At 41.2% G+C, this 21,374-nt stretch overlaps 1 long non-coding RNA gene across 3 annotated transcripts in view; it reads right to left on the bottom strand.

Annotated features, from left to right (window-relative positions):
- LOC309622884 overlaps positions 1 to 21,374 on the bottom strand; it is a 745,101-nt gene that overhangs the window by 513,085 nt on the left and 210,642 nt on the right. For all 3 annotated transcript variants that reach the window (XR_014241176.1, XR_014241177.1, XR_014241178.1), the window contains one exon: positions 12,818 to 12,849. This is a non-coding gene — a long non-coding RNA (uncharacterized lncRNA). The remainder of the gene's footprint in view (positions 1 to 12,817; positions 12,850 to 21,374) is intronic.

Raw genomic sequence — 21,374 nt, 5'->3', positions numbered from 1 at the left:
ATTACAGGAAAATCTACAGATGAAAAGGTAAATTGGAAGAAAAAGAAAGGAATGTATGAGAAACCAGTAGATTAAAAGAGGCTTGAAAGACATGTCAATTTTTTTAATGGGCAAGACTAAACTAGAATGTCTAGCGATGCTCACTTGGATGGTAAAACTATAAAGGACGCAAGGAAGAGATTGCTATAAAAGTCAGGATAGTAGTTACTTTGGGGGAAGGGGAAAAGATCAGATGGGGCACATAGAGAGCTTTCTGCGATAACTGACATAGTTTTATCTCTTGACCTCATGGTGGTTAGAAGGGTGTTGCCTTCTAACTCATTAAACTACACAGCTATTTTGTGTTACTTTCTATACCTGTTTGATTTAACAATAAAGGGTTTGCAGAATGGGCAATCTACTCTTCCTCTTTCTCTTTGGTTTTGTTTTATGGGTACCTGGGCCTGAGGAAGGCTTGATACCCTCTATTATAAGAGACTCAGCCAACCAATCACTGCCCAACGTCAAAATATTTTGGAACAATTACATGATGGGCTATGTCCATTTTAATTTGGTGATTTGGGTCTATCCTTGACTGACATCTCTTGGGGCTACTCTGGCCCCAAAGCAACATTTCTAAGAGGTCCTCCAGGAATACAAAGCCAACTCAGGAGACCTACTAGGCTTTATATCTTAGTGGTGACAAATAGGACTGGTAGTTTGAGATGGCTGAAGTTACTGTCTTTAACAATCCTCCCTCCCATGGACCAGAGTGTGGTGGCAATGTGTCTGTTGGGAAAAGGAGAGTGATTTCAGCATCCCAGTACATTATCAAGATGAAAAAAAATGATCTCATAAAAGCTAGTCAAGAAATGATGCACTGTTTAGGATTCCTGCTTTCAGTACCAAGTAGCAAAGCTACAAACAGTTCATAAAAGCCTTCCAGGGCATGTAGTAGGGTTGGGGAGGTTGGTGCTAAAATACCCTGAAGGGGGAGAGGAGAGAAGATGGCGGAAGAGTAAGACGCGGAGATCACCTTCCTTCCCACAGATACAGTAGAAATACATCTACACGTGGAACTGCTCCTACAGAACACCCACTGAACGCTGGCAGAAAACGTCAGACCTCCCAAAAGGCAAGAAACTCCCCCCGTACTTGGGTAGGGCAAAAGAAAAAAGAAATAACAGAGACAAAAGAATAGGGACGGCACCTGCACCACTGGGAGGGAGCTGTGAAGGAGGAAAGATTTCCACGCACTAGGAAGCCCCTTCGCGGGCAGAGACTGCGGGTGGCAGAGGCGGGAAGCTTCGGAGCCACGGAGGAGAGCGCAGCCACAGGGGTGTGGAGGGCAAAGCGGAGAGATTCCCGCACTTCCCGCACGGAAGCTCGGCGCTGACCAGCACTCACCAGCCAGAGAGGCTTGTCTGCTCACCCACCGGGGCGGGCGGGGCTGGGAGCTGAGGCTCGGGCTTCGGTCAGATCGCAGGGAGAGGACTGGGGTTGGCGGTGTGAACACAGCCTGAAGGGGTTAGCGCACCACAGCTGGCTGGGAGGGAGACCGGGAAAAAGTCTGCAGCTGCTGAAGAGGCAAGAGACTTTTTCTTGCCTCTTTGTTTCGCGGCACGCAAGGAGAGGGGATTCAGAGCGCCGCCTAAACGAACTCCAGAGACTGGCGCAAGCCGCGGCTATCAGCGCGGACCCCAGAGACGGGCGTGAGACACTGGGGCTGCTGCTGCCGCCTCCAAAAAGCCTGTGTGCGAGCACAGGTCACTCTCCACACCGCCCCTCCCGGGAGCCCGTGCAGCCCGCCACTGCCAGCGTCCCGTGATCCAGGGACAACTTCCCCGGGAGAACGCACTGCGCGCCTCAGGGTGGTGCAACGTCACGCCGGCCTCTGACGCCGCAGGCTCGCCCCGCCTCCTCCGTACCCCTCCCTCCCCGCGGCCTGGGTGAGCCAGAACCCCCGAAGCAGCTGCTCCTTTAACCCCGTCCTGTCTGGGCGGGGAACAGACGCCCTCAGGCGACCTACACGCAGAGGCGGGTCCAAATCCAAAGCTGATCCCCAGGAGCTGTGCGAACAGAGACGAGGAGGGGAAATCTCTCCCAGCAGCCTCAGAAGCAGCGGATTAAAACTCCACAAACGACTTGATGTGCCTGCATCTGTTGAATACCTGAATAGACAACGAATCATCCCAAATTCAGGAGGTGGACTTTGGGAGCAGGATATATTAATTTTTCCCCTTTTCCTTTTTTTTTGTGAGTGTATATGTATATGCTTCTGGGGGAGATTTTGTCTGTATAGCTTTGCTTTATAATAGCTTTATTTTACTTCACTATATTATAGCCTCTTTCTTTCTTTCTTTCTTTCTATTTTTTCTCCCTTTTACTCTGAGCCGTGTGGACGAAAGGCTCTTGGTGCTTCAGCCAGGCATCAGGGCCGTACCTCGGAGGTGGGAGAGCCAACTTCAGGACACTGGTCCACAAGAGACCTCCCAGGTCCACGTAATACCAAACGGCAAAAATCTCTCAGAGATCTCCATCTCAACATCAAGAGCCAGCATCACTCAATGACCAGCAAGCTACAGTGCTGAACACCCTATGCCAAACAACTAGCAAGACAGGAACACAGCCCCATCCATTAGCAGAGAGGCTGCTAAAATCATAATAAGGCCACAGACACCCCAAAATACACCACCAGACGTGGACGTGCCCACCAGAAAGACAAGATACAGCATCATCCACCAGAGCTCAGGCACTAGTTCCCTCCACCAGGAAGCCTACACAACCCACTGAACCAACCTTAGCCACTGGGGACAGATACCAAAAACAACGGGAACTACGAACCTGCAACCTGTGATAAGGAGACCCCAAACACAGTAAGATAAGCAAAATGAGACGACAGAAAAACACACAGCAGATGAAGGAGCAGGGTCAAAACACACTAGACTTAACAAATGAAGAGGAAATACGTAGTCTACCTGAAAAAGAATTCAGAATAATGATAGTAAGGATGATCCAAAATCTTGGAAATAGAATAGACAAAATGCAAGAAACATTTAACAAGGACGTAGAAGAACTAAAGAGGAACCAAGCAATGATGAAAAACACAATAAATGAAATTAAAAATACTCTAGATGGGATCAATAGCAGAATAACTGAGGCAGAAGAAAGGATAAGTGGCCTGGAAGATAAAATGGTGGAAATAACTACTGCAGAGCAGGATAAAGAAAAAAGAATGAAAAGAACTGAGGACAGTCTCAGAGACCTCTGGGACAACATTAAACGCACCAACATTCGAATTATAGGGGTCCCAGAAGAAGAAGAGAAAAAGAAAGGGACTGAGAAAATATTTGAAGAGATTATAGTTGAAAACTTCCCTAATATGGGAAAGGAAATAGTTAATCAAGTCCTGGAAGCACAGAGAGTCCCATACAGGATAAACCCAAGGAGAAACACGCCAAGACACATATTAATCAAACTGTCAAAAATTAAATATAAGGAAAACATATTAAAGGCAGCAAGGGAAAAAAAACAAATAACACACAAGGGAACCCCCATAAGGTTAACAGCTGATCTTTCAGCAGAAACTCTGCAAGCCAGAAGGGAGTGGCTGGACATATTTAAAGTGATGAAGGAGAAAAACCTACAACCAAGATTACTCTACCCAGCAAGGATCTCATTCAGATGTGATGGAGAAATTAAAACCTTTACAGACAAGCAAAAGCTGAGAGAGTTCAGCACCACCAAACCAGCTTTACAACAAATGCTAAAGGAACTTCTCTAGGCAAGAAACACAAGAGAAGGAAAACACCTACAATAACAAACCCAAAACATTTAAGAAAATGGGAATAGGAACATACATATCGATAATTACCTTGAACGTAAATGGATTAAATGCTCCCACCAAAAGACACAGACTGGCTGAATGGATACAAAAACAAGACCCATATATATGCTGTCTACAAGAGACCCACTTCAGACCTAGAGACACATACAGACTGAAAGTGAGGGGATGGAAAAAGATATTCCATGCAAATGGAAATCAAAAGAAAGCTGGAGTAGCAATTCTCATATCAGACAAAATAGACTTTAAAATAAAGACTATTACAAGAGACAAAGAAGGACACTATATAATGATCAAGGGATCGATCCAAGAGGAAGGTATAACAATTGTAAATATTTATGCACCCAACATAGGAGCACCTCAATACATAAGGCAGATACTAACAGCCATAAAAGGGGAAATCGACAGCAACACAATCATAGTAGGGGACTTTAACACCCCACTTTCACCAATGGACAGATCATCCAAAATGAAAATAAATAAGGAAACACAAGCTTTAAATGATACATTAAACAAGATGGACTTAATTGATATTTATAGGACATTCCACCCAAAAACAACAGAATACACACTTTTCTCAAGTGCTCATGGAACATTCTCCAGGATAGATCATATCTTGGGTCACAAATCAAGCCTTGGTAAATTTAAGAAAATTGAAATAGTATCAAGTATCTTTACCGACCACAACGCTATGAGACTAGATATCAATTACAGGAAAAGATCTGTAAAAAATACGAACACATGGAGGCTACACAATACACTACTTAATAACGAAGTGATCACTGAAGAAATCAAAGGGGAAATCAAAAAATACCTAGAAACAAATGACAATGGAGATACGACGACCCAAAACCTATGGGACGCAGCAAAAGCAGTGCTAAGAGGGAAGTTTATAGCAATACAAGCCTACCTCAAGAAACAGGAAACATCTCGAATAAACAACCTAACCTTGCACCTAAAGCAATTAGAGAAAGAAGAACAAAAAAACCCCAAAGCTAGCAGAAGGAAAGAAATTATAAAGATCAGGTCAGAAATAAATGAAAAAGAAATGAAGGAAACAATAGCAAAAATCAACGAAACTAAAAGCTGGTTCTTTGAGAAGATAAACAAAATTGATAAACCATTAGCCAGACTCATCAAGAGAAAAAGGGAGAAGACTCAAATCAATAGAATTAGAAATGAAAAAGGAGAAGTAACCACTGACACTGCAGAAATACAAAAGATCATGAGAGATTACTACAAGCAACTCTATGCCAATAAAATGGACAACCTGGAAGAAATGGACAGATTCTTAGAAATGCACAAACTGCTGAGACTGAACCAGGAAGAAATAGAAAATATGAACAGACCAATCACAAGCACTGAAATTGAAACTGTGATTAAAAACCTTCCAACAAACAAAAGCTCAGGACCAGATGGCTTCACAGGTGAATTCTATCAAACATTTAGAGAAGAGCTAACACCTATCCTTCTCAAACTCTTCCAAAATATTGCAGAGGGAGGAACACTCCCAAACTCATTCTACGAGGCCACCATCACCCTGATACCAAAACCAGACAAAGATGTCACAAAGAAAGAAAACTACAGGCCAATATCACTGATGAACATAGATGCAAAAATCCTCAACAAAATACTAGCAAACAGAATCCAACAGCACATTAAAAGGATCAGACACCATGATCAAGTGGGGTTTATTCCAGGAATGCAAGGATTCTTCAATATACGCAAATTAATCAATGTGATACACCATATTAACAAATTGAAGGAGAAAAACCATATGAGCATCTCAATAGATGCAGAGAAAGCTTTCGACAAAATTCAACACCCATTTATGATAAAAGCCCTGCAGAAAGTAGGCATAGAGGGAACTTTCCTCAACATAATAAAGGCCATATATGACAAACCCACAGCCAACATTGTCCTCAATGGTGAAAAACTGAAACCATTTCCACTAAGATCAGGAACAAGACAAGGTTGCCCACTCTCACCACTATTATTCAACATAGTTTTGGAAGTGTTAGCCACAGCAATCAGAGAAGACAAAGAAATAAAAGGAATCCAAATCGGAAAAGAAGAAGTAAAGCTGTCACTATTTGCAGATGACATGATACTATACATAGAGAATCCTAAAGATGCTACCAGAAAACTCCTAGAGCTAATCAATGAATTTGGTAAAGTAGCAGGATACAAAATTAATGCACAGAAATCTCTTGCATTTCTATACACTAATGACGAAAAATCTGAAAGTGAAATTAAGAAAACACTCCCGTTTACCATTGCAACAAAAAGAATAAAATATCTAGGAATAAACCTACCTAAGGAGACAAAAAACCTGTATGCAGAAAATTATAAGACACTGATGAAAGAAATTAAAGATGATACAAATAGATGGAGAGATATACCATGTTCCTGGATTGGAAGAATCAACATTGTGAAAATGACTCTACTACCCAAAGCAATCTACAGATTCAATGCAATCTCTATCAAACTGCCACTGGCATTTTTCACAGAACTAGAACAAAAAATTTCACAATTTGTATGGAAACACAAAAGACCCCGAATAGCCAAAGCAATCTTGAGAACGAAAAATGGAGCTGGGGGAATCAGGCTCCCTGACTTCAGACTATATTACAAAGCTTCAGTAATCAAGACAGTTTGGTACTGGCACAAAAACAGAAATATAGATCAATGGAACAGGATAGAAAGCCCAGAGATAAACCCACACACATATGGTCACCTTATCTTTGATAAAGGAGGCAAGCATATACAGTGGAGAAAAGACAGCCTCTTCAATAAGTGGTGCTGGGAAAATTGGACAGGTACATGTAAAAGTATGAAATTAGAACACTCCCTGACACCATGCACAAAAATAAACTCAAAATGGATTAAAGACCTAAGTGTAAGGGCAGACACTATCAAACTCTTAGAGGAAAACATAGGCAGAACACTCTATGACATACATCACAGCAAGATTCTTTTTGACCCAGCTCCCAGAGAAATGGAAATAAGAACACAAATAAACAAATGGGACCTAATGAAACTTAAAAGCTTTTGCACAGCAAAGGAAACCATAAACAAGACCAAAAGACAACCATCAGAATGGGAGAAAATATTTGCAAATGAAGCAACTGACAAAGGATTAATCTCCAAGATTTACAAGCAGCTCATACAGCTCAATAACAAAAAAACGAACAACCCAATCCAAAAATGGGCAGAAGACCTAAATAGACATTTCTCCAAAGAAGATATACAGATGGCCTACAGACACATGAAAGAATGCTCAACATCATTAATCATTAGAGAAATGCAAATCAAAACTACAATGAGATATCATCTCACACCGGTCAGAATGGCCATCATCAAAAAATCTAGAAACAATAAATGCTGGAGAGGGTGTGGAGGAAAGGGAACACTCTTGCACTGTTGGTAGGAATGTAAATTGATACAGTCACTATGGAGAACAGTATGGAGGTTCCTTAAAAAACTACAAATAGAACTACCATACGACCCAGCAATCCCACTACTGGGCATATACCCTGAGAAAACCATAGGTCAAAAAGAGTCATGTACCAAAATGTTCATTGCAGCTCTATTTACAATAGCCAGGACATGGAAGCAACCTAAATGTCCATCGACAGATGAATGGATAAAGAAGATGTGGCACATATATACAATGGAATATTACTCAGCCATAAAAAGAAATGAAATGGAGGTATTTGTAATGAGGTGGATAGAGTTAGAGTCTGTCATACAGAGTGAAGTAAGTCAGAAAGAGAAAAACAAATACAGTATGCTAACACATATATACGGAATCTAAGGAAAAAAAAAAAAAAGGCCATGAAGAACCTAGTGGCAAGACGGGAATAAAGACACAGACCTACTAGAGAATGGACTTGAGGATATGGGGAGGGGGTGGGGTGAGATGTGACAGGGTAAGAGAGTGTCATGGACATATATACACTACCAAATGTAAAACAGATAGCTAGTGGGAAGCAGCCGCATAGCACAGGGAGATCAGCTCGGTGCTTTGTGACCACCTAGAGGGGTGGGATGGGGAGGGTGGGAGGGAGGGAGATGCAAGAGGGAAGAGAAATGGGAACATATTGTATATGTATAACTGATTCACTTTGTTATAAAGCAGAAGCTAACACACCATTGTAAGGCAATTATACTTCAATAAAGATGTTTAAAAAAATAAAATAAAATAAAATAAAATACCCTGAAGGACAGGGGGAGACAGGATGACTTCAACTGTATCAGTTTCTACAGATCCTTATCCAGCCCCCTTTCACTGCCTGAGCAGGCCTTGGCTGCGTATGTGTCTACTTGGCCCAATAAGATAAGAGCTCTGGCGTTTTCCTCAGATGAGCCCATCTCATTCTCAGGCAGTTTGCAGCCAATGCCTGGATACAAGAGAACTGGTGCCTTGAAAGCAGCAGTGAAGACCTCGGCTTCGATCCCATGAGGTCTACCCACTTGGTTTTGTAGCTCCCTGCCCCCAAATAATTTCTGACCATTATTTTTAATAATGATGATGACAAATTATTTTTGAAGTTCATGGCTCAAGAACACTTGGGACTGGTTTATATTAAATTGGCCAGTAAAGTGCCTTGAGTCAAGGTAAATTGTAAGGGAATGCAGAGATTTGGAAGTGTGGAGCATGGGAGAAGAGGGAGCTATTAGAAAGAAATCTCTAAACACAAAGCACTTTATAAGTCTTCGAAGCACTTTTAAAGTCAATCTGACATGTAACTAAAAGCTAACGAAATCGCACATGTATATCCTACACCTAGACCTCATTCACACTGGGCATGTAAAATCCAAAATGCGAGATTTTATGGGCGCTGGAACACATGATATGTCTGCCTGTCAGGAAGCTGATAAAACAAGACTTTTGATGACCTCAGTCAGTGGCACCCTGGGGCACAGACAATAGCTCTGCCATACCCAAGGCCCTGTAAGGAAGTTTGGACTCCACTTCTTCAGGGGATAAAGTCTGTGGGCTCTATGATAATAATCCCTGCATTAGAAACCAGTTTGTCCAATATCCTCAGTTTATCGATGGGGTAACTATAAAGTCTAAGGAGGGATGTACTTGCTTAAGGTCATTGAAGTAAACATTAATTCCATCCTCCCCTTCCTGCTGGATGACAAAACCCCTATTTTGTTTGGGTATCATTTGCCATACAGCCATGTGCTCAGAAACGGAGTCCACTGCTACCCACAGAGGAAATGAACCATGGCTGGTCAAAGTCAATCATAGCCTCTCAATACCCTTAGCAGTGATTGGTTAGGCGCAGATATATGACCAATCCGGGCCAATGGGATCTGGAGATAGTCTGCTGAGGAATTTCTACGAAACACTTTCCTCAAGTACAAAAAAGAAAGAAGAAAAAGAAACACTCTTCTTCTTCACGGGATACTATAATGTCTATATATGACACCGGAAACTTCTATAGCCACTGTACAACCATGACAGGAAGGGCAAGCACAAAGATGGCAGATTCTATGTCCTCAATGATGTCATGAAGCTGCAACTCTGGACTTGTTATGCACGATAGTAAGTATCCGTGTTGTTTAAGCTACTTTTTACCATACTCTCAATTTCTTGCAATCTGAAGCATCCTAGCTAATACAGTCACAGAAAGTTTTTGGCAGAGCTGGGATTAGAACCAGATGTCATGATTTCCAGGCCAGTGAAGGCCTCTACTTACGGGACTGATGAAGTGTGTGAATAGCTGTATAAATCTAGGTTATGCTGCAGTAAGAAACAACCCCCAAATCTCAGTGGTTTACAACAGCAAGTTTCTCTTTCTTGTTTTGTAACATGGCCATCAGGGTTGGCTGAAGTTCTGCTCCAGGGACCCAGGGTAACGGACAAACTCTTTTCTGGAATATTGCTGGTTTTGTGACAAAGAGTAAAAGAGAGCATGGCAAACCCTGAACTGGCTCTTAAAACTTCTGTTCAGAAATTACACATATCACTTTCACTCACATTTCATTAACCAGAGCAAGTCACATAGTCTAGCTTGATAGCTTGATATCAGTGAGAAGGGGAAAAAGGACAATTTCTTTACATAAACACCACATTTAGTTTATATTTAATGCTTCTAAGAAATATTTAAGCACCCTGGATAACTAAGAGGGCTACTGAATTGGTGTTGTTTGTTTGCTTGTTTGTTTGTTTTTGGCCACACCACACAGCTTGCAGGATCTTAGTTCCCCGATCAGGGATCGAACCTGGTGCCCTGGCAGTGAGAGCACTGAGTCCTAACCACTGGACCCCCAGGGGATTCCCTACTGAATTGTTTTGAAAACATCTCTAAACTCTAGGATATTTTAGGAAACACAACTGCCATGTCCTGTTTATAATCAACTCTTTTTGAAAATATCTTTTCATCTTAGAATGATTACGTGTCCATTAAAATTTTTTGCCATACTGTGTTACATATTTGAATGCTACTGTGAGAGTAGATCTTAAACGTTCTCATCATAAAAAACAAATGGTAATTTTGTGATGGGATGGAGGTATTAGCTAATGCTATGGTGGTAATCTTTTTGCAATATATAAATGTATCAAATCATCATGCACTTTAAACTTATAAAATCTTATATGTCAATTATATCTCAATAAAGCTGGGTGGGGAATATTTTTAATTTCCAAATCATTAAAAGTTAAAAAAAAAAACCTTGGTTTTCCCAACCCTACCCACCACAGATAAATCACTAATAATATGGTGTATGTCCTCCAGTCCTTTTCTATGTACTATATATATTCACATGTCTACACACATATGTACATTTGTACATGTATTTGTGGCTAATTGAAAAAAATACCATTTTACACAATTATACATGGTATTTTGGACATTTTTGCTTGTAAATATATAATGAAGTACTTTACTTGATAACGATTACACAGTATCCCACTGTGTGTATATTACATAATTTATAACACAGTCTCTCCCAGGATGAACATTCTCATTTTCACCATCACAAATAATTCTGTACTAATCATTCTTTTACATGTAGATTATAGATATCTGCAAACTCCTATGGTATTTCTGTAGAATAAATTCCAAGAAGTAGAATTGCTAGGGGGAAAGGCAAACATATTCAAAAATTTCATAGATAATGCCATATAGTCCTTAAAAAAGATTACACCAATTATACCATTGAACTGGTGACCCATTGAAGCCAGCCAACAGTGTATTGAACAGTGATCCTTTTAAACAAAAATATGTGCTAAGATCCTGATATGTAGTCAGTAAAAAAGATACTGGACATATTTATAATGGTCCCTCTTAATGAGCTTAAATCTAGTGAGGGAGAGAAAAGAGACCTCAAAATACTAAAAATACATAAACACCTAGCATAAGAAACTGGATCAGACACACGCTGAGATAGCTGCAAGGAAGCAGCTCTGCTAAGGGAGTGTTCAGAGAAGGGAAGGGTGTCAGTGTAGGGACAGGGAAGCCTTGCTGAAAAGAAGCAATGTCATTAATTACAATTGGTAGAATGGGGAGCTGAGATCAGGTTGATGGCAGCACTGCGAGTGGAAGCGATAGCTTTTATGGGCCAGTGAGCTCACAGGGTTGGTGTGCTGAGCTAATCACATTAGGGTCAAGTCTCTTCTTCAGGACAAGATTTTACATAACAGTCTGCCTTGGGTCATTTTCTGCAGACTGCCTTAGCAACAGGGGATTGGTCTGAATGGCCAATCTAAAGAAGTGAGGCTAGAAGAGTTCTGCCCTCCATATTAGAGCCCCTAAGCTATAAACCACCAATATAGCTCAGCCGTTTCATCCCCGGGAGAAAAAAAAATCAATCAACCCAAAGGATATACCCAAATCCCTAAAGGGTCTGGATTCTTAGGTCTCTCCTGAATACCTTAACCTTTAGCTTTCACTAGAATCGTAAAACAAATAGACTAACACGGGGATATCATTAGTCCCTCTGTAAGCCTGGATTTCCATGAAAAAGACCAGAACCAACTCTAAGCTTAGGGGTCAGGATAAAAATGCATGATACAAATGCTGCCATGTCCCCCTTCCCAAGCCCAAGACACCTCTGATCACAACACCCTTTTCTATTAGACCTAGAAACAGCCTCAGAATCCTTTTCAACATAGCCTTCCAAGCAACCACTACCAATCAAATGGAATTGGTACTGGCATCGAAGCCCATCTGTCATCCCTGATTTATAACAACAAATTAGCCATTTCCTCATCAGGCATTCCCTCCCACCAATTACTTCTGCAACAGTAAGCCCTTCTCAGAAGAAGCCATAGGCTTTGGGACCTCATACATACCTGAATGGTCCACACTGGGAAGTGGGAGAAGGCTAATCCACCTCTCCCAGTTTTCCCCACCACCCCTACCCCACCACAGCCTCCACCCCTCCAAGCCCTCACTTTCTTATAAAAGGGTTTGCCATGAAGATATTAGCTCTTCATCTGTTTTTCTCCCACCTAGAGGTAGTTACTTCATTCATTATTTCAACAAATATTTACTGAGTGTCCGCTATGTGCCAGGTCATGTTCTACAGACTCAGGAAACAGCACTAAAGAACACAGACAAAATCTCTGCCTGATCTTGAGGGGAAAGACATAGACAAGAAGCAAGGTGAATAGGTAAGTGCAGAGCAGGCTAACTGCTAAATGCTAAGAAGACCCCAAAATGCAGGAAAGGGGAATGGAGAGTATTGGCAGGTGGGGGGTGGATAGACATTTTATAAAGGGAAAACTCTACCTGGGAGTTGACATGTGACGAAGACCTGAAGGAAGTAAAGAAGCATGTCACAAGGAAGCGCCTTCTGAGAGAGGCCTTGGGGCAGGAGCCGGTCAGGAACAGTGAAGAGGTTGATCTAAGTGGACAAACTGGGGAGTATAGGAGGGAAGGTCAGAGAATGAAGGAAGAGGATGATGTGGGGATGTGGTGGAGCTTACAGAACATAAAGGGTCTCATAGTGGGGGTCAAAAGAAGGATCACTCACATAGATCGTCTCTGCCTGCCTTCACCAAGGTTCTGGAAGACAAATAGTAAATACATTATTATAAGTAATTTACCCCAAGTGTTCCAAATGTAGCACATTTATAAAGGGGTGGAGGGGTACAAGGTGCCATGGGAGATACAAGAGGACAACTTGATGGCATCTGGTAACCTGGGAAGACTTCCTAGAAGAGAGAACATATAAGCTGAGGCCTGCAGGATAAGAAGAGTTTGCCCAGCAAAAAAGGGAAGAAGAAAGTACCAAGCAGAGAGAAAAGCGTGTGTCGAAGGAGGCTGGAGAGGCTGAGAGAAAAGCTACACCCTCATAGCACAGACAGCAAGGGGCAGAGGGGTGAGATGTTAGCCTTGAAAAGAACCAGAACCCTCAGGGTCTTGAAGTGCTTATGAAGGGTCTTTGACTTCATCCTAAGCAGAAGAGGAAGCTTTTGAAAGGTTTTAAGTATAAACACAATCTGTCTTACCTTTTTTTGTAAAAGACTACCATGTCACCATCCCTGCTAACTTCTTAGATCCTTGAAAACACACTAAAGTAAATTTTTTAAAAAGTCGGCCCTGCTTCTTTTCTAATTAGCCATCTTGAAATCCCACCTTTCATTTCTGAACTCCCTTCCTGGTCAATGGAGCTGCTGCCCCCTGACTCATCCTTGCAAAACAAAGCCTTGCCCACTCTTTACCTGTCCTTTACCTGGGATAGGAAGTCCCAGAGATACTTCCGAAAGCAAGGCATGACATGTATGTATGAGAACACTTCTCACAGAGTGAGGAAAATAAAAATCTCGTTTCCTCTTTTTGCTTCAGGCTTTTTCCATACAGAAACTCAACAGATCAAAACCATTTCAAACTGGGATGAAACCATATGGTTTCCAGAATCACACATTGTTTTACAAGGTTCAGTGACTTGAAACCGCCTTTCTCTGTTGGTGGAAATGAACCAGACTTTTCCCATTTGCTATTTGGGTTCTTTACATGGAGGTTAACTAATTCATTTGTTACCTGTATAGACAACATGTAAGGTGTCACAGATGATGTGGAACATACATAACATCAAAGACGACATTCTTTCCTTCTGCCTGAAATCATTTTGAGTCCTGTTTTTCTCAAAAAAACAGCATTTATGAATCTCCAGGCAGCAGGAATTTGTTGTTGCTGTTTTGTTGTGTTCTTTGTATTCTAAAGTTCTTGGTATATTCCATACTCCAAATTAGGCCTCAAAAATATTTCTGATTAAAAATTTATACAGCTCATGACAGCTTCTTTCTAGAACATAACCCCTAACTAATTCATGCTCACTTACCCTGCAGTTTTCTATTTATAATATTTTACAATTTTTGTGTATTTGTATTATAAATTATTAAATGACATCAAGGTTTTTATTTTGATGAGAGAATTTCTGATGAATTTGACAGTGTAATTACTTCAGATCCTGCTCTGGATTGCTGGGGAAATATTTAATTTTATTTACCTCGATGAATAATTAAAGCATGCACGTGGTGGGCTCTGTTGCTGTGCCTTCTAGCTTCTTTCTTCTGTTCGCTTCTCACTAATTAAAATAGTGATGCTTATATGAGTAGTGGCTTAAAAGAAATAATTACCAGTTTGGGGAGGAAGGGAGGGAAGATGAGAGGGAGGAGGGAGATGATGACAACTTGTCTGTGTTTTAGTGTATGTTTTTATGGCAAGAGCAAGGAGGGAGAAGAGCCATCTCCTTGTTTATTTAGTGAACTACCCTTCCAATTCCAGGAGAACTTCTTATCTATGAGCCTCCTCAACTGAAAGAGCAGAAATGATAACGGCAATGAAGGCTAGGAAAATACACCACAACTCCATAAGGCCCAGAAGATGATTGATTATTATATGTGCTATCATATTGGGTTCATGAGTTACATGTATACATGATTTCCATTTGGTTATCATAAAACTCCTAGAAGGTAGACACAAGGCCAACTTTAATATCTCTCCTTGAGGAAGAGAAAGTTGAGGTTCAGTTTGATGAATAGCCTAGTCCCACATCACTGGAAAGTATGAGGTCCCAGGTTTCCTGACTCTTAATCCACTGGGATTAAGAAATCAAGGAATAAATTTTTTCTCACCATCTGATTTTAAGCAATCCGAAATAACTGTTAAAAACAAGTCAACAGTCCCAAAATAGAGTCGCTTATGCTAAGCCCCATGTCACCAAACCAAGATTTAACTTAATTACAGTTTTCGCTCTCCCAGAAATGAAATCTTAAACCAGTCAACAGGAATCACCTGATCAGCATTACTTAGTTAATCTGCCTGATAGATCTCTGTCATCCCCTAAAGGAAAGTAACTTCGCAATAACCAATCCGATTTTTTGCCTTGTAAAACTTCCTTCTTCCTGCTCCCTTCTGCTTGTAAAAGTCTTTCATTTCGTATAGCTCCTCGGAGCTTCTTCCTATCTGCTAGAGAATTGTTGAATAAAGCCAATAAGATCTTTAAATTTTACTCAGGTGAATTTTGTTTTGTAACGTAATAAACATGTTATTAGGCATTCAGTATATCTTACCCAGAGAACGTGTGTGTGTATGAATTTCGAATACTAAAACACTTGAGATATCAGTGGAAATAATACTGATACTTGTACTGTAGATCAGTACAAATCGCTGCTCTAATCTAGACCTCAGTTTCCTCATTCAAAAATGGAGACAATATTGGTATCCATCTTTTAAAGTTGCAAACATTGGATGAGATAGTACAGAGAAACAACCCAGTAAGTCCTAGCTATTCCTATTGTTCAATGGCATATAGAGTTAAATATGGTACTGGGGGCACCAACCACATCTTAGCCATCTTTGTATCCCCAACCTGGAACACAGTACAGCGTATTCAGTGAGTTGGATGTATGACTGAGTGGCTTTGGCCGTTCCATGACCAGACTGAAAGCTCCTAGTTACATCATAAGGTCCTAGAGCGCAGGACATTACCTTGTTCTTTTCCCCCACTCCGTGCATTGCTTGAACACAGATGATGCTAAAAAATGCCCGCTGAGTCTTACTAGAAGAGAATACTCGTATCATCCACACAGAGCCGAGACGGGTTTGGCAGTAGCTTTTCCCAGGAGTGTTGCCTGAGGCAGGGGCTATAAAAATCCTGGAAGTGCCAAGGCCACCCTAATAAAGAACGGGGCATTGTTTGGGGCCAGAACCCCTAGTGAGCGAGGTCTTTTCCAATCAAAGGCCCACTCACTCGCCCGTGTTCCACAAGCCCCTGGGGCTCAGCAGTCATTGTATAGCGGGGGGCCACTGGGGGCGGGGACGCCCACCTCCCAGACTGTATCGATTAGCGGCTCCATCTGCCACTCTGCAAACAAGTAGCGCGGGGGCCCCCATTGGATGAAAATGTCACCCATGGTAACAGATCCTCACAGCTGGTGTCTGACCACAGGACCCTCAGGGAGGGAATAATCAGATCCTGAAAAGCAGTCAACCCACACCAAGCTAAATGAAAAATGAAAAATAAATAAGTGTCTATTTTAATCTCCTCCCTCCCTTCTCAACCTTGAGCACCAGACCTTATTCCCAAATTGCACTGTCACAGCAGGAGACAGGTGGCCCCCAAGGCAGGTTGCTGGAGGGTCCTAAGAATAGTCTGTGGAATTGTAACTCAGAGACCTCCCCTGGCTGTTTTGGGAGCTGTAGAGAAAATGCACTGAAACCCAGCTCCAGACACCCAAGACTTCAACTCTTTCCTTAGAGATCTCTCTATCTCTGCCTCTCCTTCCCTCTCTCTTTCTCTTCTCTTTCTCTCACTATCTCTCTTTCTCCCTCCCTTCTCCTCCCCTCACCCCTCCTTCCCTCTTAGCTCTCTCTCCCTCTATCTCTCTGTCTACCCCCCAAAGTTCCCCCATCCTCCTTTCTGTCCTCCTCTCTCCTCACCAGTTTTGTTCTCTCTGCACAGAACACTCTTCCTCATTCTCTTTCCTGGGTGACTCCTACTCCTTTTTTAGGCTTCAGCTTAAACATCTTTTCCTCTGGGGATTCTGACCCGAACACTCCCCCCAACTATGTAAGGTGACTTTGATACTGTGTCCCTCACACTGTGCTTTCCGTCTCACACTCGGCCATCTGTCCTGTCAGGCTGAAAGCACCAAGAGAGCAGGAACCCTGTTTGGCAAGTGGACTATTCTATTCCCAGCACTTAGCACAGTGCCTGGCACATAGCAGATGCTTAATAACTATTTATTACATGACTAAACAAACATTGCCAGGTGCAAAGCAATTCTTATAGGGCTTCTGGATATTATCAGACTCTGAAAACATCAATGCCATGAGATTCTTTGTCAGTTTCCAGTAACTGAACTAGCCTAAGTCAAAAATAAAGGAATTTGTCAGAAGGGCACTGGAGCAGCTCAGAAAGCTAAAAGAATTGTTAACATGTTGGACTAGAGCATTCTTTGTCATGCGGGACTGTCCTGTGCATTATAGAATGTGTAGCAGCATCCCTGGCCTCAACCTGCTGGAAGCCAGTAGAACTCCCTGCCCCCAGTTGTGACAACCAGAAATGTCTCTTAAGGTGAGGATTCCAAAGTAACAGGAAAAGTGTTCAGCTGTTACCAGCCAAAAACAATGACAGAAGTCCACTACATCTTTCCTGTTAGACTACTGGGTCTCTGGGAATGATTTTGCCTGCCCCCATTCAGAAGCATTTATAATGTCTAGAGACATTTCTAGTTGTTACAACTGGGGGCAGGGGACGCACAGGACAGTGTCTCAAACAAAGAACGCTCTAGTCCAACACGTCCATAGTGCCATGATTAAGAAACCCTGAACTGCACGGATAAGGCAAACCTGATGTCACAACTAGACGTTTTAATTTTTCATTTTAATGCCTGAACTATGCATCTTAATCTTGGATTCCAAACATACATCGGGTCCCTTGCCTTCTTTAAACCAGCAGAAACTCCTTCATCCTGTGGAGAACTCCTGGAATGAACCCAGAAGGCTGCCAAGAGAGCCAGTGAGGGACCTCTGGTAGACAACATGGTGTGGTGTGGTTAGAGTATTATTGTCTATATTTCCTGTATTTCAAATCCAAGCCTACCACTTTCTAGTCATGTCCTTGGACAAGTTACTCAATCTTTCTGAATCTCAGCTTCCTCACCTATAATATGGGAAGAATAAAATAACTACAAATGATAATTCAGGGAAAGCACATGACCCATTACTTGGCACAGGGGGAATATTAGCTGCTATTTTATGTCACAACAAGCAATCGAGATTTGAGAACATAGAGTTTTTCACTGATTGAGTTCTTTTCCTTTTTTGACAAATGTACTGGCTATTATTATTTGATTAATCCATGGCTATAACAAATGCTTTTGTACAGATGATCATTGCCCCTGGGTGTGAAACTGAAGAGGTATAAGAGGGCAGGGCATGTTCCGGCCAAGGTGAGATTCTTGGTGTAGGAGGAGCTTAAAGTACGTGGTTGGCGGAGAATGAAGGTCAGTGGAGCTCAGCCATACACTGAGGACAGATTACAAAAGGCCCAGCCAAGGAGTTGGAAAATTGGTTCCTCAGGCGTCAGAGGTAAACAGGGACTTTAAGCAGGCGAGTGACATACCAGGTCTGTCTTTTAGGAAGCTGCTATGGCAGCACATTGGTGGTTGTTCACTTCCCTCACTGTAACCCCAGTTATGCTCTCCCAACCTTGGTTCTTTAAGTTCACATGGAATAACTCTGGAGTGACAGGGGTAGGGTGGGGAAAAGTGATATCAATTACCACGCATAGTACTATAAATGCATGCCATCTTTCTAAAGCAGTTTGGCAATGTGCCTTAAGTGCCTTGAAATATGCATGCCCTTTTGCCCTGGAAATTCCACTTCTAGGACTCTATCCTGAGGAAATCATGAAAAATGTGCACAAATATTTACCTACAAGAAAGCTCACTTTTTAGCACAGTTTGTAAGAGTGAAGAGTTTAAAACCCTAAATGTTCAAAAATAATTAACTGGTTAAGTAAATTAAGGTACAATGACTTAATATGCAGCCATTAAAGCCACATTATTGGCATGTGAAAAAACAAGTTACAAAAGAGTGCATAATGTATGATATTTTAAAAACACACACACACACATGTGCACACATACTTGTCTTTTTATGTTATACGCACTCTTCTGTCCCAGCAAATTCTTTCTGGCAATTTATTCTAAGAAATTAATGAAGGCAGTAATAGTGATGTATGTAAAATGTGTGTGTATATAAACCTACACAAATGCACACAAAATAGTCTGGAAAGGTATATACTAAGGTATTAATGGTGCTCGCTAAGGGTGAAGGGATTATGGGAGATTATTTTATCTTCTTCTTTTTGCTTTTCCAAATTTTTAGATCTTCCTAACAGGAGCATTTCTTGTATTTATAATGATAATTTTTTACATTTAAAAATAATAATAAAGGCAAAGAAAGTTCATCCCCTATAATTATGCCTGACAGAACTTTGTAGAATTTCTGATCATACTGCAATTTTTAAATCATTAGAGGGAGTCAGGCTAGGCCATACTTTGAAAACTGTTGTTGATTCTCCTTTGATTTTAGTAGAACTTACATTTGGTGTATACTGAATTTAGTATATACTGAGTTGCCAATATCTGTTCAGCTGCATCCTAAATGATGTGGGGTTATAAGAAAAACTTAACCTGTATGATTCCTTCCCTCAAATTACTCAGAGTCAATCCAGGATAAATGATACATGTGAAAGAGAAATTAGGACTAATTCAAGGCCACACATGACAAAGTGCTAAATCGTAAGGCAGAGACGCTAGGTTGTACAGAGGTTCAAAGAAAAAGATAATTACGTGTTGGAGGGGTCAGGAAAATCTTCTGCACAAAAAAAGATGGGACAGTAAAAAAAAAGAGAAGAGCAGCAACATCAAAGGCATAACGGTAGGAATGATGATGTGAGTTTCAGAGACAGTAAGAGACCAGCTTGACTTGAGCACTGACTTCTTACAGAGGGCTGAAGATAGGACAATTTAAGGAGAAGCCTAAGTGCTGGGGTCATAAATTTGGACAATAATGTCTGTGTAATACAGCTCTGGGTCTAAATATAACAAAGAGATGAGTGATTTTAAAATATCAACTATAAACAGGATGTTGATAACACAAGCATTAATTATCTAGAAACCACCTAGGAAAAGCAAGTAATACAAGGAGAAACATAATCACCTCTTTTAAACAAGCCCCCAAAACCCAATCTGAAAATACGCTTTTGGAAAAGGTGATCCTTTCAGCAGGAGACAGGCTTCATGAACCCCAAGGAAGTGGCAAGAGAGGAAGGGGCTGAAGGAAAGGGAAGTTCATGCTAACAAATGGTGGGCGAGAAATTGGGATGAAACATTATTCAGAGAAAACTTGTTTCAGTCCCCAAAGTGGAAGTTCCATAATGAGTGAAATTCATTATCTTAAACTTTTGGCTATGATGTGTAATTGTTAACCTCTGCTGCTTTGGCTCAGGGCTCCCTTCAGTAAAATATATTGTTTGCCATCAAAGCTGATGTGGATTAGGAGCTGAGCGTGTGCCCTCCCTTTTAGGTTATATTAATATACCAAAATCAATAACATGCCATAGCTTTCAGAAGTAGTAATAAAATACCCTAAAATATTCCCAGAATACATCTATAAATTATTTGTTCAATGTACTTATGTTAAAAAGGTTGTCAGTTACAATGCTCTGGAAGACTCTAAAATTACAAGCCGTCGTATTTGTATTTGATAAAGCTCTTGCTGTTTGGGGTCACAGGGGGTTATGCTATGGGGGGGAAAATCATTATTTTCTCTAATAAATAAATTACTTGCCTATATTTCATGCATCACTCAGGCTAGCCAGTATTGAAGGTTTAAATAATAAATAACAAATAGTTCCATTCATTTATTAATAATGATGCATCACATTTGTGTGTGTGTGTGTGTGTGTGTGTGTGTGTGTGTGTGTCTTGAGCATATGAGTTTTCTTTTAGACTCTTGGGGTGACAAATTGAACAGTAGTCATCTGAAAAGACAAAAAATCATGCCTCTGGGATCATTAACATTTTTCCTGGTTAAGAACAGCATCTAGTGCTGATAGATCTTTTCACTTGGCCAGTGCCTGATACAGAGAACCATCTTGGGATAAAGTTCTTGAAAGGCATAGAACCACGCAATGCCTTTAGCCTGAGATTCGCTAGAGAGGCCCCCTTACTATTTACTCTTGTCAATGAAGTACCAAAACAGAGTTCTAGGGAAAAAACAGAGGGAAAAGAAGACAATCAGACTCACTCCAAAATTCTCTCCTTTTATTTAGTAGAAGGAGAAAGGAGATTAGCCACATCTGCTTCAGGCAGTTTACGTCATCATTAGTCCCAGTAATTAATTGACCCCACAGATGTAAGTATCAATCTCTGCCATATTGCCACAAAGTGACTGTCACCATTACCTGTTTCCATTTGAAGCAGAGGCAGGTCAACCCAGGATACCCATTCCCACAAAAAGCCAGCTAAGAAATATATTACACTACATTCCATCCCCCAAGGAATACCTGG

Source organism: Balaenoptera borealis, assembly GCF_965194805.1.
Source record: "Balaenoptera borealis genome assembly, chromosome: 2".
In the NCBI taxonomy this organism is placed as follows: domain Eukaryota; kingdom Metazoa; phylum Chordata; class Mammalia; order Artiodactyla; family Balaenopteridae; genus Balaenoptera; species Balaenoptera borealis.
The sequence above is the reverse complement of the archived record's forward strand: the minus strand, read 5'-3'. Positions and strand labels throughout refer to the sequence as shown.